The following is a 14640-nucleotide window of genomic DNA, read 5'->3' as shown; positions in this document are numbered from 1 at the left end:
GATGATCATCATTCCTGTTAATATTCATCAATATTTTTATTACTACCATTGTTAGTATGGATTTTTCATTATTGTACAGCAAGGAATATAGTTTATCCATTCACAAATGGTATTCAGTTACTAAAGATGACTACAAGGCATGCTCTGCAGACATATACACACACAGCTGTCCTGGAGACCCAGCTTTGCCACCAATTGCTCTTTCATAAGATGAGCTCCCCCAATACCCACCAGTTTTTCAGGACTCGACCTGAGCTGGTTGGGCTAGACCTGGAAAAGTTTCCTATTCTCAGCTGTACCTGGAAAAATTTTAAAGACTCTTCCAAGGCCCAGTAATAGCTTTTGGCAGCTTCCAAGACCAGAGAGGGTTTCTTGGCCATTCAGAGCCATTCAAATATTCTAAGTAAACTCAAGGAACCAGAAACCCCACTTGCAGTTATGAAATACCAGTGAATGGCCTCTGTGAGTCTCTTCAAGTTTTTCAAAGATAACTGCCCGGAAAGGCTGGCCAGGAAGTCACCCAAGCCCATCCCTCTGCAGGATGTTCTATGTCAGCCAGGGACGCAGTGAATTGCCTGCCATTGAACAGAAGGGAGGAACAGAGACAGCATGCCTGAGCTTCTGGAAACATTCTAAGTGCCCTTGTTGGCCCAGAAAAGACTGGTGCTGCTATACGAGGCACAGATATGGCAACCTAGCCACTCTAGGAATCACACAAGATTTAAAGGCTCCCAGGAAGTCCACGAAGGGCAATCATGGCCTTTTAGAGCCATCAGATTTTATTCTAAGTCTACACGGGAGACAGTGCACTTGGCTTCATAAAAACACCAGTGGAGGTGATATCACTTGCCCCAGTATCCGGTCTTTTCCACCTCATCTCAGAGCCAGGCAGCCACCATTTCCCAAAGCTGCTGTGCAATGAAAGGGGAATATTCTAGGTGCTCTCCTGTGCCCACGAAATTCTGTGACTGCACTAAAGGCAGGGGTTGTCCTCCGGAATGCTCTTCAGGAATCTGACAACACTGGTCAAGATTAGAGAAGTTCAATTCAACGTCATACAAAACCAATCACAAAAAAAAAAAAAAAAAAAAAAAAAAAAAATGCATAGTGAGACAAAATGATGAACACACCTGCTAATAATCATGAATGACAATAACAACAATGATGATCTTAGTGATAATGCCACCAACACTGTTAATGGCAATAACAATAAACCTGAGGTAATGGGTGTTAGGGTCCCGACTCACCGATGTGAAGGATGGCGCCAATTTCTGGCCTTACAGAAATAAAGGAAAAGTAAACACCTGAAGGAGGAGGAGGTGAACCTGGAGCTCCCGCCGGCCTCTGGGCGCTCCTTGGTGGAAGGAGAGGGACTTGGTCCTGAGCCTGCCCAGGATCCACCTGCACCAGAACTCGCGAGTCCCAGTCCCTGGATGGGCTCAGTCCCACCCAGGCCAGACGCCCCGGAGCCCCAGAGCCCGGGTCCTCCAGCCCTCGCTGCCGCCACTCCTCGCGGAGCCCGGGCCCCCCGCGCCACCTCAACCTCAGCGCGGCTCTGCGAGGGCAGAGCCAAGGATGCTCCGGGCCCAGCGGGGGCATCCGGCCCCAACGGGATACTGACGCCCTGAGGGCGCGGAACAGCGCGGCCTGTGCAGGGCCCGCCATCTTGGGCCTTGCAAAAAGAGCTGCCTCTTCAACGCCCCCACCCGGAACCTCCCCAGAGGCCCCAGCCCCAAAGCCAGGGCGGCGGCGCCTTCCTCACCCTGGGTAAAGAAAACTGAGGTCCTCCCTGGAGACCCGGCTCCCCGCGGCAAGCAGACCGCGCATGCGCCCTGCATGGCCGGAACGATGGATTTCATTGCCCTTTGCCGGCCATGAGGTGGCAGCACAGGACGTTTGGCCTTTACTGCTTAGCGGTGGACCTGTGTCTGAATCACTGAAATTCAGGTATGGATTATTCAGTACCTTGTTTTGGAAGATCAAATGGAAATTGAGTACGATAACTTGTGCTTTAATTAAAGAAGATGGGAATAAAGAAATTCGAAAGTTAGTATACAAAAGTCGATTGATTCCCTCTATGTGAAGGGAAGAAGAGCTTGAATAAGAGAAGCATTCTGTGTTATGCTTTAATACTGGAGATCTGCCACCATGCACTTGTCAAATCCCGTAGAATTTCACAGCACAAATAGTACATCTTAATGTGGCTCAGGACTACATATAATGTCAGCTACAGTTTGAGGGTAAATTACATGTTTAATTAAATAGATTAAACAATAAATAATGTTATGAGCTCTACCTGGACACAATCCATGCCTCTCCAGCCAGTTTGCCAAGGGCTTGAATTTCTTGCTCGTTATCCTCACACTTGACATAAACCCTGGCTGCTGAGTAAAATCAATCACTTGTGGAGATTTTTTAATATAATTATGTGTCAATTTCAACCATGGATAAGGCCATTTAGCCTTAGTAAGGCCTATCGTATTAAGATTGTGCCTGTTTTGCAAAATTTCAAGTCATCATCCCACTTATTATTCAGGAAAAGTTTTCTCTTGAGTTTTAGGTTCAGTACTGAGGCTCCTCGATGGACAATACATTTTCCAATTCTGAGGACAAGGCAGAGGAGGCCCCATCTGTGAGAACTTTCATTTTGCTTCTGGAAAAGTACATTGAGTCAAATATAGGAAAGGCTTGCATGGTGGCTGACAGGTTCGGCTGTTTTAGCATGCTGGCGTTTTATCTTCTGGACAGAAGTAAAAGGAACACAACTGTGTCTGTCTCTGTGTAATAACTCAGGACTTACCTGAGTAAATTCTGGGGTGTCATGAGATGAACTGCTACCTCCACTTAGAGAGGCTTCAGGGACAAAATTTCAAGAGATTTCTGAGGGATAGAAGAGCAGGGCTGCCTTATTCTCTGATCCCAGGTAACTACTCAGAGACACAGGCAAGGGCTGGGGACACCCAAATGCATATACTAGGTGTCTTTGATCCAGCCTCCATTTCCTTGCTAAATCTATGCAATGACACACTGAGAAATCTGGCAAGTGGGGCTGAAGATCCCTGATGTGTCAGTTCCAGGGTTGGATGGAAACAAGTGGTTTTCATGGACATTGAAGTAAAGGGAGGTGAGCTGTGAGGAAAGAACCGTTGAAGACTGGGAAGACTCAGAAGTTGGGGTAGAATCTCGACCCATAAGCCAAGGAGTGCAGATGCAAATTGATTTGTTAGGGCTGCATAAATGAAAGAAGGACTTCACCAACACACTAAGTTTTTTCAACAACCGATTGTATTCTTTCAACATTGTAAGTATTGATCTTTTGGAAATGTTTAATGAGATTTCTTATATAATTCTGCATTCAATTTATGCCCAGGTCACTTTGCTATTATATGTTTATGTGCTGCATTTTTATGAATAGACATTTTCTCAAATTTCTGAATTATTTTGCTAAACTATGTGTTAAGAGTTTTTTCTAGAGGTCTACCTTCTTGACTCACTTTTCTGATGAGAAATCTATCAGGTTTCTCCACAGTGATTTTCAAGTTTGATAGCTCCTCAATGTGAGAAACTTAATGTCAAATAAGAAATGAATTACCCCTAAAGAATCTTCTCCTTTCAAGATGCTAACCGTGTTTTGTCCAGTGTGAAATCTCACATGTACCACAAGCGTTTCTCTGTGAAGAAAGGATTTCTCATGATTTTTCAAGGCATAACTTCTCCAGTAAGAAGTGTTTGGTATTCCAAGAGAATTCATTGCCCTTGGAAAGACTTTCCCTTCTTATTTAGCTTATAAAGGATTTCCTCTCTTATTTTCCATTTTAGCAGCATTTTATCACTGTGTTTTCTTATGAAAATCAAGCCTATTGCTTGGCTGAATGTTTATTCACAGAAAATACAAATAAAGGGTTCATCCAAGTAAAGTTTTCTTACGTTATTTGACAACAAATTGCACATAAAAACATTTTCACACTGAACGCAGAGCTAGAGATTCTCTACCTGAAAGTCCCACATGTTTTAAGTTATTAAAACTGTTGCTGAAGACTTTTAGTTTATTATGTTGACAGTTTCAGCTCTCTCATGTCATTTATGATCAGATCACTAACAAGTCTTTGGTACATACGTGTCGTACAATTTCTCTTCCATATGAATTTATTGATGAGGACTGAAGAATAAAGGTAACCGAAGTAACGTCCATGTTGATTATAGTAATTTTTCAAAATGTGAGTCCTTTGGCATATTTAGATGTTACAACTGCAGCTGAAGTCTCTTCCATATTCCTTACATTCGTCATTCCTAACACCGTGTCATCTAAAGTCAGAATATGTTCTGAAGACATTTATCATTTTCTCTCCAGGGTGAATTTTCTGATGTTATTTAAGATTAGTACACTGACTGAAGGCTTTCCCACATAAATGGCATTTACATGGCTTTTCTCCAGTGCATGTTCTCTCATATCATCAAAGGTCAGAAGATAGACTGAAGGCTTTCCCACATAGAAGACAAGCATGTGGTTTCTCTTCAGTGTGAATTCTTGTGTGTCCTCTAAAGCCAGAGCTTTGACTAAAGACTTTTCCACTTTTATCACATTCATAACGCTTTTATCCAAGGTGAGTTCTCTCATGTCTTCGAAGGTTAAAGGATTGAATAAAGCCTTTCCCACACTGATGACACTTATACGGTCTCTCTCCCCTGTGAGTTTTCTCATATCTTCTAAGGTGAGAACACTGAGTGGATATTCCACATAGATGACATGCATATGGCCTCACTCCAGTGTGAGTCATCTTGTGCCATCTAAGGTGAAAACAATTAGTATAGACTTTTTCACATATATTACATTGATATGATTTACCTTTAGTATGAATTTGTTTATGTGGTTTAGGGGAGAACTGATTACTAAGGGATTTTCCACACTGTTTGCTGACGTAGGGTTTCTTTCCACTCTGAGTTAACAAACACTGAGTCATTGTGGAACTGTGAGTGCAATCTTCTCCCAAATCATTACATTCAAAGGGATCCTCCAGAATGAGAGAGTTCTCCTTTAGGGACAAAGATTAAAAGCTCTTAATGATTTACCGACATACACCTATACATTCATTTCACCACCTTTGAATCCTAGACCAACCATTCAGTGGTAGAGCCCAGTTGTAATCTTTCCAGTGTTACTTATGTGAAAGGAAATTAAATTTTGGCACCCCAAACTCATTGAACCAAAGGGAAAAATCAAGCTGAGAACAGGGTCACACAAACCTGCCTCCCTCTTCTGGTTCCTAAATAATATGGCTACAAGATGAAAAGCTACATGCCTCCCCCATATTTTGCCCACAAGGAAATTCCTCATGAGCTGTTAAAGTTACACCATGGCAATGCAAACTGATAGCTTGTCTTTACAGGCGCAGTCATCCCCAGTTCACCAGACACAAATGCATATCCGATTGTTTCCCTGCCCAATTTTGCCTATGTTGTCTTATACAAAATGCAGCTCTCCTGCATTATTCCTCTGCCTCATTTGTTTATGTCATCTTATGTAAAAAAATCCAGATTCACTAAGCCAGAAAAATGCACGAATTACTATTTTTTTCTACCCAGCTTTTGCATGAAAATTGTGTACTTCTCAATATCCCACCCTTTCCCCCTTTAAATTTAGAGAAAATCATCTTTGGAGAAAGGTATACACCTGTCCCCCAGGTGCATGTCCTTAACTCTGGCAAATAAATTTCCTAAAATGATTGAGACTTGTCTCGTCATTTTTCTCGATTGACACTTGCATACACGTTATCTCCTGCAGACAGAGATATTTTCTCTTTTGTATGATCCCAACTGCAGAGCTTTTCCATTAATTGTGATGATATCAATATCTTTCAAAGTCTGAGCATAAGCAATGTATATGCACTTGTTCTATTTTAAAGATCTCATGTTATGGTTTAGAGCACAGGTCACTTTATTCATTGAATTCAAAGTATCAAATTTTCTTTTGCTTAGAAAGCACTTAATGCCAGCCTAATTACACTCAGGTGACTGTGCGTCATTACTAACTTAACCCATTACCAGGTGTTTAACTTAGATGACTGGTGTACACAGCTATAAAACTCACAGACATAACGGTGGATGTGTCTTTTCTGATAGGATGCATGGATATCGTGTGTTTTTTTCTTAAGGGCACTTTCCTTGTCTGAAATAATTGAAAAATAAATTGTTACCTTGGTATTATGGTAATTGAAAAACCCCAAGGCCGGTTTATATTTTTTTCAAAAATTAACACTTAGATGTACAAATGTGTCAAATGAAGAAAATACTTCAATAGAAGAAACAGATTGTACAGCGTCAGCAATTAGAAAAGAGTTTTAAAATTAAAATGTGAAAAGAGTTAAAATGGAGATGAGATATCAGGCAGGTAAATAGAGGGATAGTCTTCACAGGGGTATCGGGAAAAGAGGCAGCATGTGACAGTTTAACCCCAACAAGTACATGAATTATCCTTTTCCCGAAAGTAAAAGAAAAGGCAAGAGGACACAAGAGTAGCATCTGACATATGAACAAAATGATAATAACATCTAAGGAATTCTGCTCCAGTAGCTTAACCTACATTTTAGAAATTACCACTCATTTGATAAAACCGCTAATTAATATTTGACTGATATTATTCATTGACAAAGCACCTCCTCCTATTAGAGCACAGGACCCTGTTGCTCACCCAGATTCTGGCCTTGCAGAGATTCTCTTCCTTCCGCCAGAGCTCTTTTCCTTGCTCCAGCTGCAAAGTTATATAGGATTTGCTTATCTGTACCCTGTTAGTGGAAACAGTGCATGTGTTTTGAGTTCACTGTCAATAAATGTGCATTATCACCAACTATAAGGCAGGCCACCGAGGAAGAATAAAAACAGTGAAGGTCAGCTCAGGCCACAAGACCTAGAACACAGAAAACTCCCCAGGATTTTTCTGACCCAACGTGAGACTAGAAATAAATCCAAACGAAAGGTCCATCAGGAAAAGAAAATTTAAAACAGTCAGGACCTATGAATGCTGAGTCCATGCCTAAGTTCCAAGACACAATGCGTAATACACAGTCTTTTCAGAAAGAGATTAATTAAACCTCTGCACAGTATGTTTATTATTATTCTCATGCAGAACAAAAAAAAACATTCGATTTACAAAAATAATTGGTGCTCTATACAGAAAAGATATTGCTATTGTTTTTACTAATTGGTCTCAGCCTAAGCATAGTGACTAAAGCAGAAGAGTTATTTAGAAAATATTTAATTTAATACATTGAAAATATTCATTAAGTTCCCAGGTGTGTTCTGAGTATTAGAGACTGAGTACCAAGGAAACCATGAAATCCTTGTCAAGATTACATTGTAATTGAGTGACAAACTAAATAAAATGAAATAAAATAAAATAAAATAAAGATATTTCTTTCAGACAGATTTAGAGAGCTCAAACTTTTTTCAGATAAGATCTGTGAGAGAATCAGAGGAGATTAGAGTGAGATATGGGGAAGCTGTTCCAACACTTATTGAATGAATGAGTCAATGTGTGTCTACATACGTATGTGAATGTTGAGGGACTCACCGAGGGACACCAGGTGACTGATGTTTGCCAGCATTACCTCTCTGTACAACTTTCTCTTGGATGTGTCCATCATGGCCCACTCTTCCTGGGTGAAGTCAATAGCTACATCTTCAAAAGTCACTTTGTTCTAAAACATCACAGACATTTTAGTTTAGACAGAGAATCCCTTTTAATGTCCAGAGGAGGAAGGCTGAGATGACATAGGTAGGAGCTGGGTATGCAGAACACTCAGTGTTTTAGGTTCCAGCCAGTTCATTCTCAATACTAAGCTGGTATCTGCCTTTCAGATTCACTCACAGAGACATACCCACTCTTAATCTATTAAACTTTCCTATGAAGAAATATCGCATGAGATGTGGCATAATATAGCCCAGATATTTTTCAGTAATGTGTTAATCACCTGTACATACCTGATTATAAAATTTTCACTTGAACCTTCATAAATAAAACAAATTTACCATGAATTTCAAGTAAATTACAGATTTGTCACAAGGCAAATAACCATGATTTACTACTTTTTAAACAGGACCGTGATTAAATGAATTATTTCTCTAGATAAACCACAGGTTTTTCACCAATCAAATGGTTAAAAGACCTATTATGTGCTTTGAATAATCTAAAGAAGTAATGGAAAACATGTTTCCTATCTAGCAAATATTTATGAAATACAGGTCAGTGGTCCCTTATTCATTAAAAAGTTAGAAAGTCATGAACCAGACTCCAGCATTCTTCAGAACTCAACAAGTTTTACGCAGAATATAGGATTCAATTCATACATATAGTCACTCTAATGTTATGTAATTCAGGTGTTCATGACAAGGCTTAAAGACAGTCCAGCAGCACAAGACAAGCCCGCTGAGGCTGCTATACTGAGGAAGTCTTAGTCTGATGATTCCTGTCATATGAAGCCTCCTGTTCTCAACTTTCTCTGGGCAATCCGAACATCAGTTATCACTGCCTCTCTTTTAACTTTAACTTGTCACTTGGCTTGTACAAGGATAAAAAGGCCTCTTTACTGTTTTGTTTTTCTCTAACCAGCCCTTATAGAGCATTTCCACAGAACCCTAAATTGTACTCTATCTACAATATTCCTTCTCCTGAGTGTGCAACCATAGTTAAGTAATTGTATTTCTTATATGTTACTTTCAGTTACCAGAAGGCAAAAAGGTTAATTATCAAAAGGTAAAATGAATGGGGATAAGAATAATAATGACTTCTTTAGTTGTCCTTTTGCAAAGTTTTTAAAAGCATAAACATATAAACAAACTCTCCTTCTTCCTCAACACTGTGCAGCTCTTGCCCAAGGCCTATCACACGGGATTTATTGAACTCAGCTCCTAGAACATCAGCCTCATTATTGGGCTGTGATCTTCTGTTCTTCACGCATCTCTATTGCCTGCATTCATCACAATCCTAAGTCTATTTCAGCCAACGGGACAGTTAATGGGTCAATTATTTCCCTATGAGGTTACAGGGTGGATGGAAGAAAAAGAAATACATAAATGAGATCTCTCATGTCTTTTTTTGTAAATAGCCTGCATAGGGGCTGGAATAAAGTAGTGTAATATTAGAAATTATATTGATAATTTAGGAATCTTTGACACATGATACCCAACCTAGAGTCCTGAGAAAACTTAATTGGAGGCCAGATACCTGAAAGTCTCCTGATTGCATTTGGAACACCCAGGCTGGGTGGAATTTGCATCATAAAAACAAACAAACAAAAAAGAATAAAAATGAAACACCCATGCAAACTGGAGAAAACTGCCCATTTGCCAGCAATATGGGTATAATTTCAGTAGAAAGAGGCATCCCCTACTCACTAGTGAATGCATTGTCAAGAACTCAGTTTCTCTCTGTCTTTTTCTGGATTTCCACTTGCAGACACTTCAGGCACTAAGAAAAGCTGAGGTTAGAGAAAGAACACGTGAGACACCAGCCTTGTACATAATTTTCAGACCAACCTGTGATGAAAAGCCAGACCTTCACTGAAGTGTGACGCCACCTGCACCACAGCCTGACCAACAGACACAAACACACAGAGGCCTCTCCTCTTTTCCCATGGTCAAAATTAGGAAGCCTATGACTATGGTTTCTGACAAAGAAGGAACACAGATATCTTGTGAATGAGAACATCAAAAGCACTGAGTTTTGTATGTTAATTGACACAAGTCCAGATATTCAATTCCCTCACGGATTTTAAAACAAAGGGATCCCTGACTCGGCCCACATGTGGAATATGATTTCTACCTGTAGATAAACACCGTGGGATTTCTCAGATTTTATTATCCCAGCTTTATGCCCTAGCAATGTTTCTCCAACACCAATCACAGCCTTCTGAAGCCTTACTCGACTTTTACTTTCTCTCAATTTTGACTTTTGCATTTCCCCTTGGAACTTGGAAATCAATCAAGTAAGAATCTGTTTTAGGGTCAAGTGCAGTTGCTCTCGCCTGTAATCCCAGCACTTTAGGAGGCCAAGGCAGGTGGATCACCTGAGGTCAGGAGTTCGAGACCAGCCTGGCCAAAATGGCGAAACCCCATTTCTACTAAAAATACACAAATTAGCTGGGCATGGTGGTGCTTGCCTGTAATCCCAGCTACTCACGAGGCTGAAGCAGGAGAATTGCTTGAACTCAGGAGGCAATTACAGTGCACCGAGATCCTAACACTGCACTCCAGCAAGGGCGACAGAGCAAGACTCTCTATCACAAAAAAAAAAAAAAAAAAAAAAAAAAGTCTGTTTTAGGATGGGGATAATCAATTCAGGAATTTATTTCACTTGGAGGGTCAACACTCCCATCCCGCTTATCTAGCCCTTAAAATTCCCTGCATCAGAAATTCACAGCAGTGCCATGGGTCATGGTGTTTCTGTCCTGTGTATACAGTCACAATCCTCTGGGATGCTCAGAAAATACAAAATGACTTAGGGCTGAGAGAAATTTAGCAGCTCAATCTGATATTTTACTAAGGTGGTATCTAAAATTTTTGCAATCATGGTTTATATTAGTCTTTGTTAGTTGCAATATCTCTGATTATCATGATATATATTTGCTGAGAAATACTGATGTTCATATGTATATTCATACATAGATATGTAGGTATATAGATGGATATGTTTATATGAACTCATGTGTTTGAGATGGGGGAAAACATGTTTGTATTATTTCCCTGCTAAAAATACAAAAATAATTAAATATATTTTATGTACAAATGATAATTATGTGTCATAACAAAAAATTAACTGACCCATTTGTACATGAAGTCCAGGAAAAATAAAAAGGGTAACTTTGTATTAATTGTGACATTGTGCTTACAGATATACATAAATTTCCTTATTTAACCCTTATAATAACCCTGCTGATTGTAGTTTACCAGTTTAATAAATAATCAACAGAGTTTGACAAATATGACAAAATTACAAAACTAGAAAATGACACAGAAATACTTTTAATTCTATTCTGCCTTGTCACTGCCTCTTCTGGTTTTTTTTTTACAAAATTACTCCCCTAATCAAAGTTCTCTATGATTCTGGGGACTCCAGGATTCAGACCCCAGTTCCCAAACTTCACTGTGTCTATTTTTACTGACACATTTTAATGCACATTTACAGACTTCAACAAGCACTTTTCAATATCAACTTTTTTCTTATTCCTTGGACTATTTCCTACATCTGTTCATCAAGACTCCAGTAACATATGACTCCATCTGCCTGTCCCTTCCATGAATGTACCTGACAGTACATGTATTATGTAGTCTATAATTCAAGCAGAACAGATATTCCTTCAAAACAATAAGGTATTAGAGAATGCCTACAAAGCTTCAGTGAAACCAGCTGTAACCCTTACTATTATTACCATGTAAACTCTTCCTCGAATATCAAAATAAGATTTGGACCTTAGAGAATATTTGGGTGTGATTATAACCCAAACATGAACTAAAAGTAATTTAAATGGTCATATACAGACTGTGCCAGGGACAAAAAAGGACAAATATTATAAGAAAATTAAAGCACACTTATTTCCTAACGGACCCTTGTGTGGAATCCATAAAAACTATTTCAAGATATAGAGATTAAATATATTTCAAAACACATACATACACAAGCAATCTTTAGGATAAATTTTTTTAAACTTACATTATGGGTTTAAATTTTCATTAATTCATGGAAAAAATGTATTGACAAACTTCTCACCAGAGCAGCAATAACAACTTACGTATTTGGTGACTTCAAGATGAGAGTCTGCACAGCTTAGTATCTCCCTCCGGATCTCTCTCTCTCTCTCTCCTTTTTTGTTTTTTGACAGTTTCGCTTTTGTTGCCCAGGCTGGAGTGCAATGGTGAAATCTCAGCTCACTGCAACCTCCACCTCCCAGGTTCAAGCTATTCTCCTGCCTCAGCCTTCCAAGTAGCTAGGATGACAGGCATGCACCACCACGCTTGGCTAATTTTGTATTTTCAGTCGAGACGGGGTTTCTCCATTTTGGTCAGGCTGGTCTGGAACTCCTGACCTCAGGTAATCCACCCGCCTCAGCCTCTCAAAGTGCTGGGATTACAGGTGTGAGCCACAGCGCCCGGCCCAGATCTCTTAAAAAGTCATGAGGAAGGAGCCATTCTGCATCCTCAATATTCCCTTAATATTTTAAGGACACTCATAACAACTAAGAGGCTGACTTGTGACTTCCTAGCCCTTTCAGGGCTATTTAGACACACCTTAGTGAAGTATTAGGAATGCAGTATTAGGTCTCAAGTTCCTGGACACCAAAACCATGTTCTCCAACAGATCTTCAGTAAAAATAGCTGATGTCTATATTCTTTTGCCTGTCCTTTCCCTTCCTTTTAATTCAGAACAGCGGTCTCAAAAAGTGCTATTATTTAGTAGATTCTCTCAATTCTCAACGCCAGCACTATACAGTGTTGAGTAACATCTCAGGTGCTAGGGAAACAGCAGCCGACATTCTAGCAATGCACAAATAGAAAAGCAAAGATCACCACAGAGTAAAAGAGAATAGATTTTTTTAAAAGTATGAAATCAAAATGAATATATATCAGATTACACTATAAATGGAAAATTCTATTATCTTGACTGGATGCAAGTCAAAACCTCTCATGGCTTCCAACATCCAATATATTCAAAGCAGTTCAGGAATGGTGAAAGTGGAATGGAATTTAAAATTATTCTAAGGTTGCATGTGTGAAAGAACCATGCCCTGAAACAAAATATTTATTTTTAAAGTGCATAATGAACACTGTATACAAAGTTTGTGTAACAAGAGAGAGAAAAAAATCTCACAATTTTTAAAAAGGAATATGCAACATATTTACATATAATAAATTAAAATTAAACTAAAATAACAGCAATGGAAGACACAATCTGACCTCTGAAAATCAAGGGAGAAATCTCTTTTAAATAAAATTGGCACAATTTTTAAAGTAAGTTATGAAAAATAGTAATACCTAAATATAGTATGTAAAAGTACCAACACAATAAAGCTAAAACAATATCCGTGGAAAAATTATTTGCTGTACATTATTTTTAAAAAATGATCTAAGTACGTTCCTCAAGAAGGTAAATGAATGAAATTTTAAAATTGCCTGAGAAAATCTGTGAAAGGAAATGAGTATAGAGAAGCAGAATATAATTGACTGGACGACGGGAGAGGACAAAGATGACTAAGATGGCTTATTTCCAGGTTCTTCATCACCAACTTCACCGCGCACGGGAAAACGCAGCCCGCGCCCGGGAAAAATACAGACCAACTGCACAGGCGCAACATGGCGTCTGATCGAGGAAACCGCAACTTACCTGGCCGCACCTACGGAACACCCCGGACACGCCAGTGTCCAACCTATTGCCCTCCCACTCCCAAGCCTTAGACAGAAAAGCCGCTCCCGGCAGGCGTGCGGCGCGAACTTCCTCGGCCCCTCCTCATGTGCAGACCTAGGAACCTCCACCGCCAGAGACCGGTGAACTTCGCCCTTTCTTCCTTCACATTGGCTAGCTAATACAGTTTCTTTTTACCTTGCCTACTTGCTTTTTCTCTGGCGCCTGCTCTGGTTGTCACATAAAACAAATCAATAATTTAACTATAAACCACACAAACAGAATTTAAATATAAGGCCGGGCGCAATGGCTCATACCTGCAATCCCAGCACTTTGGGAGGCTGAGGCAGGCGGATCACTTGAGGTCAGGAGTTTGAGACCAGCCTGACCAACATGGAGAAACCCCGTCTCTACTAAAAATAGAAGAAAAAAAAAACAGGCGGGCGTGGGGACACATGCCTGTAATCCCAGCTACTAGGGAAGCTTAGGCAGGAGAATCACTTGAACCTGGGAGGCGGAGGTTGCGGTGAGCTGAGATCACGCCATTGCACTCCAGCCTGGGCAACAAGAGCAAAACTCTGTCTCAAAGAAATAAAAAATAAAAATAAAATAAATATAAATGGCAGCCAACATGCCCAACATGATTTTCTGTGATGAAAGAAATTCTCTGTATCTGCATTGTCCAATGCAGTAACTACCACACATATGTAGTCACAGAATTTCTAGTTTGGCCACAAATTTGGCTATTACTACTAAGGATATGCCATTTAGTTATTTAATTATAATTAATTTACAGTTTATAGCCACATGTGACTAGTAGTTACTCTATTGGTCAATGCAGATCTAGAATCTTGGAGAAGGCACTTAAAATAATGAGATACGGTCAAAACAAAAATGGACAAGGCACACAAATAGTGAACACAGAATATGAGAATGTGAAGTAACAATTCACACAGTAAAGTTTAATAATGAGATGCTGCCTTGATGGGACACATGTCTGATGATAGTCCAGGCTTGTCTTGTTACAGGTAGAAGAGCAGGAGCAGGGCAGGAGAGGGCTCTTCCCCTACCCACTAGAAATGTCAGGTGATGGCCTGTTAATGATCACTTTGCCTCTCTAAAAATGATAATTAGGCAGCACCAGAGAGAGGCCATTTCATGGTGGTCTACACCTGTTAACATAAAAAATGTTAATTAAATGCAGACTTCAGGAAGAAGCAACTTCTTGGGCATTCATGTTAAGAGACAAA

At 39.7% G+C, this 14640-nt stretch overlaps 1 pseudogene; it reads right to left on the bottom strand.

Annotated features, from left to right (window-relative positions):
• Positions 1-3263: 3263 nt before the first annotated feature.
• On the bottom strand, positions 3264-11869 carry LOC140709871 (zinc finger protein 705D-like; annotated as a pseudogene).
• Between the last annotated feature and the right edge of the window lie 2771 nt (positions 11870-14640).

Source organism: Chlorocebus sabaeus, chromosome 22, assembly GCF_047675955.1.
Source record: "Chlorocebus sabaeus isolate Y175 chromosome 22, mChlSab1.0.hap1, whole genome shotgun sequence".
NCBI classification, from domain to species: Eukaryota; Metazoa; Chordata; class Mammalia; order Primates; family Cercopithecidae; genus Chlorocebus; species Chlorocebus sabaeus.
The sequence above is the reverse complement of the archived record's forward strand: the minus strand, read 5'-3'. Positions and strand labels throughout refer to the sequence as shown.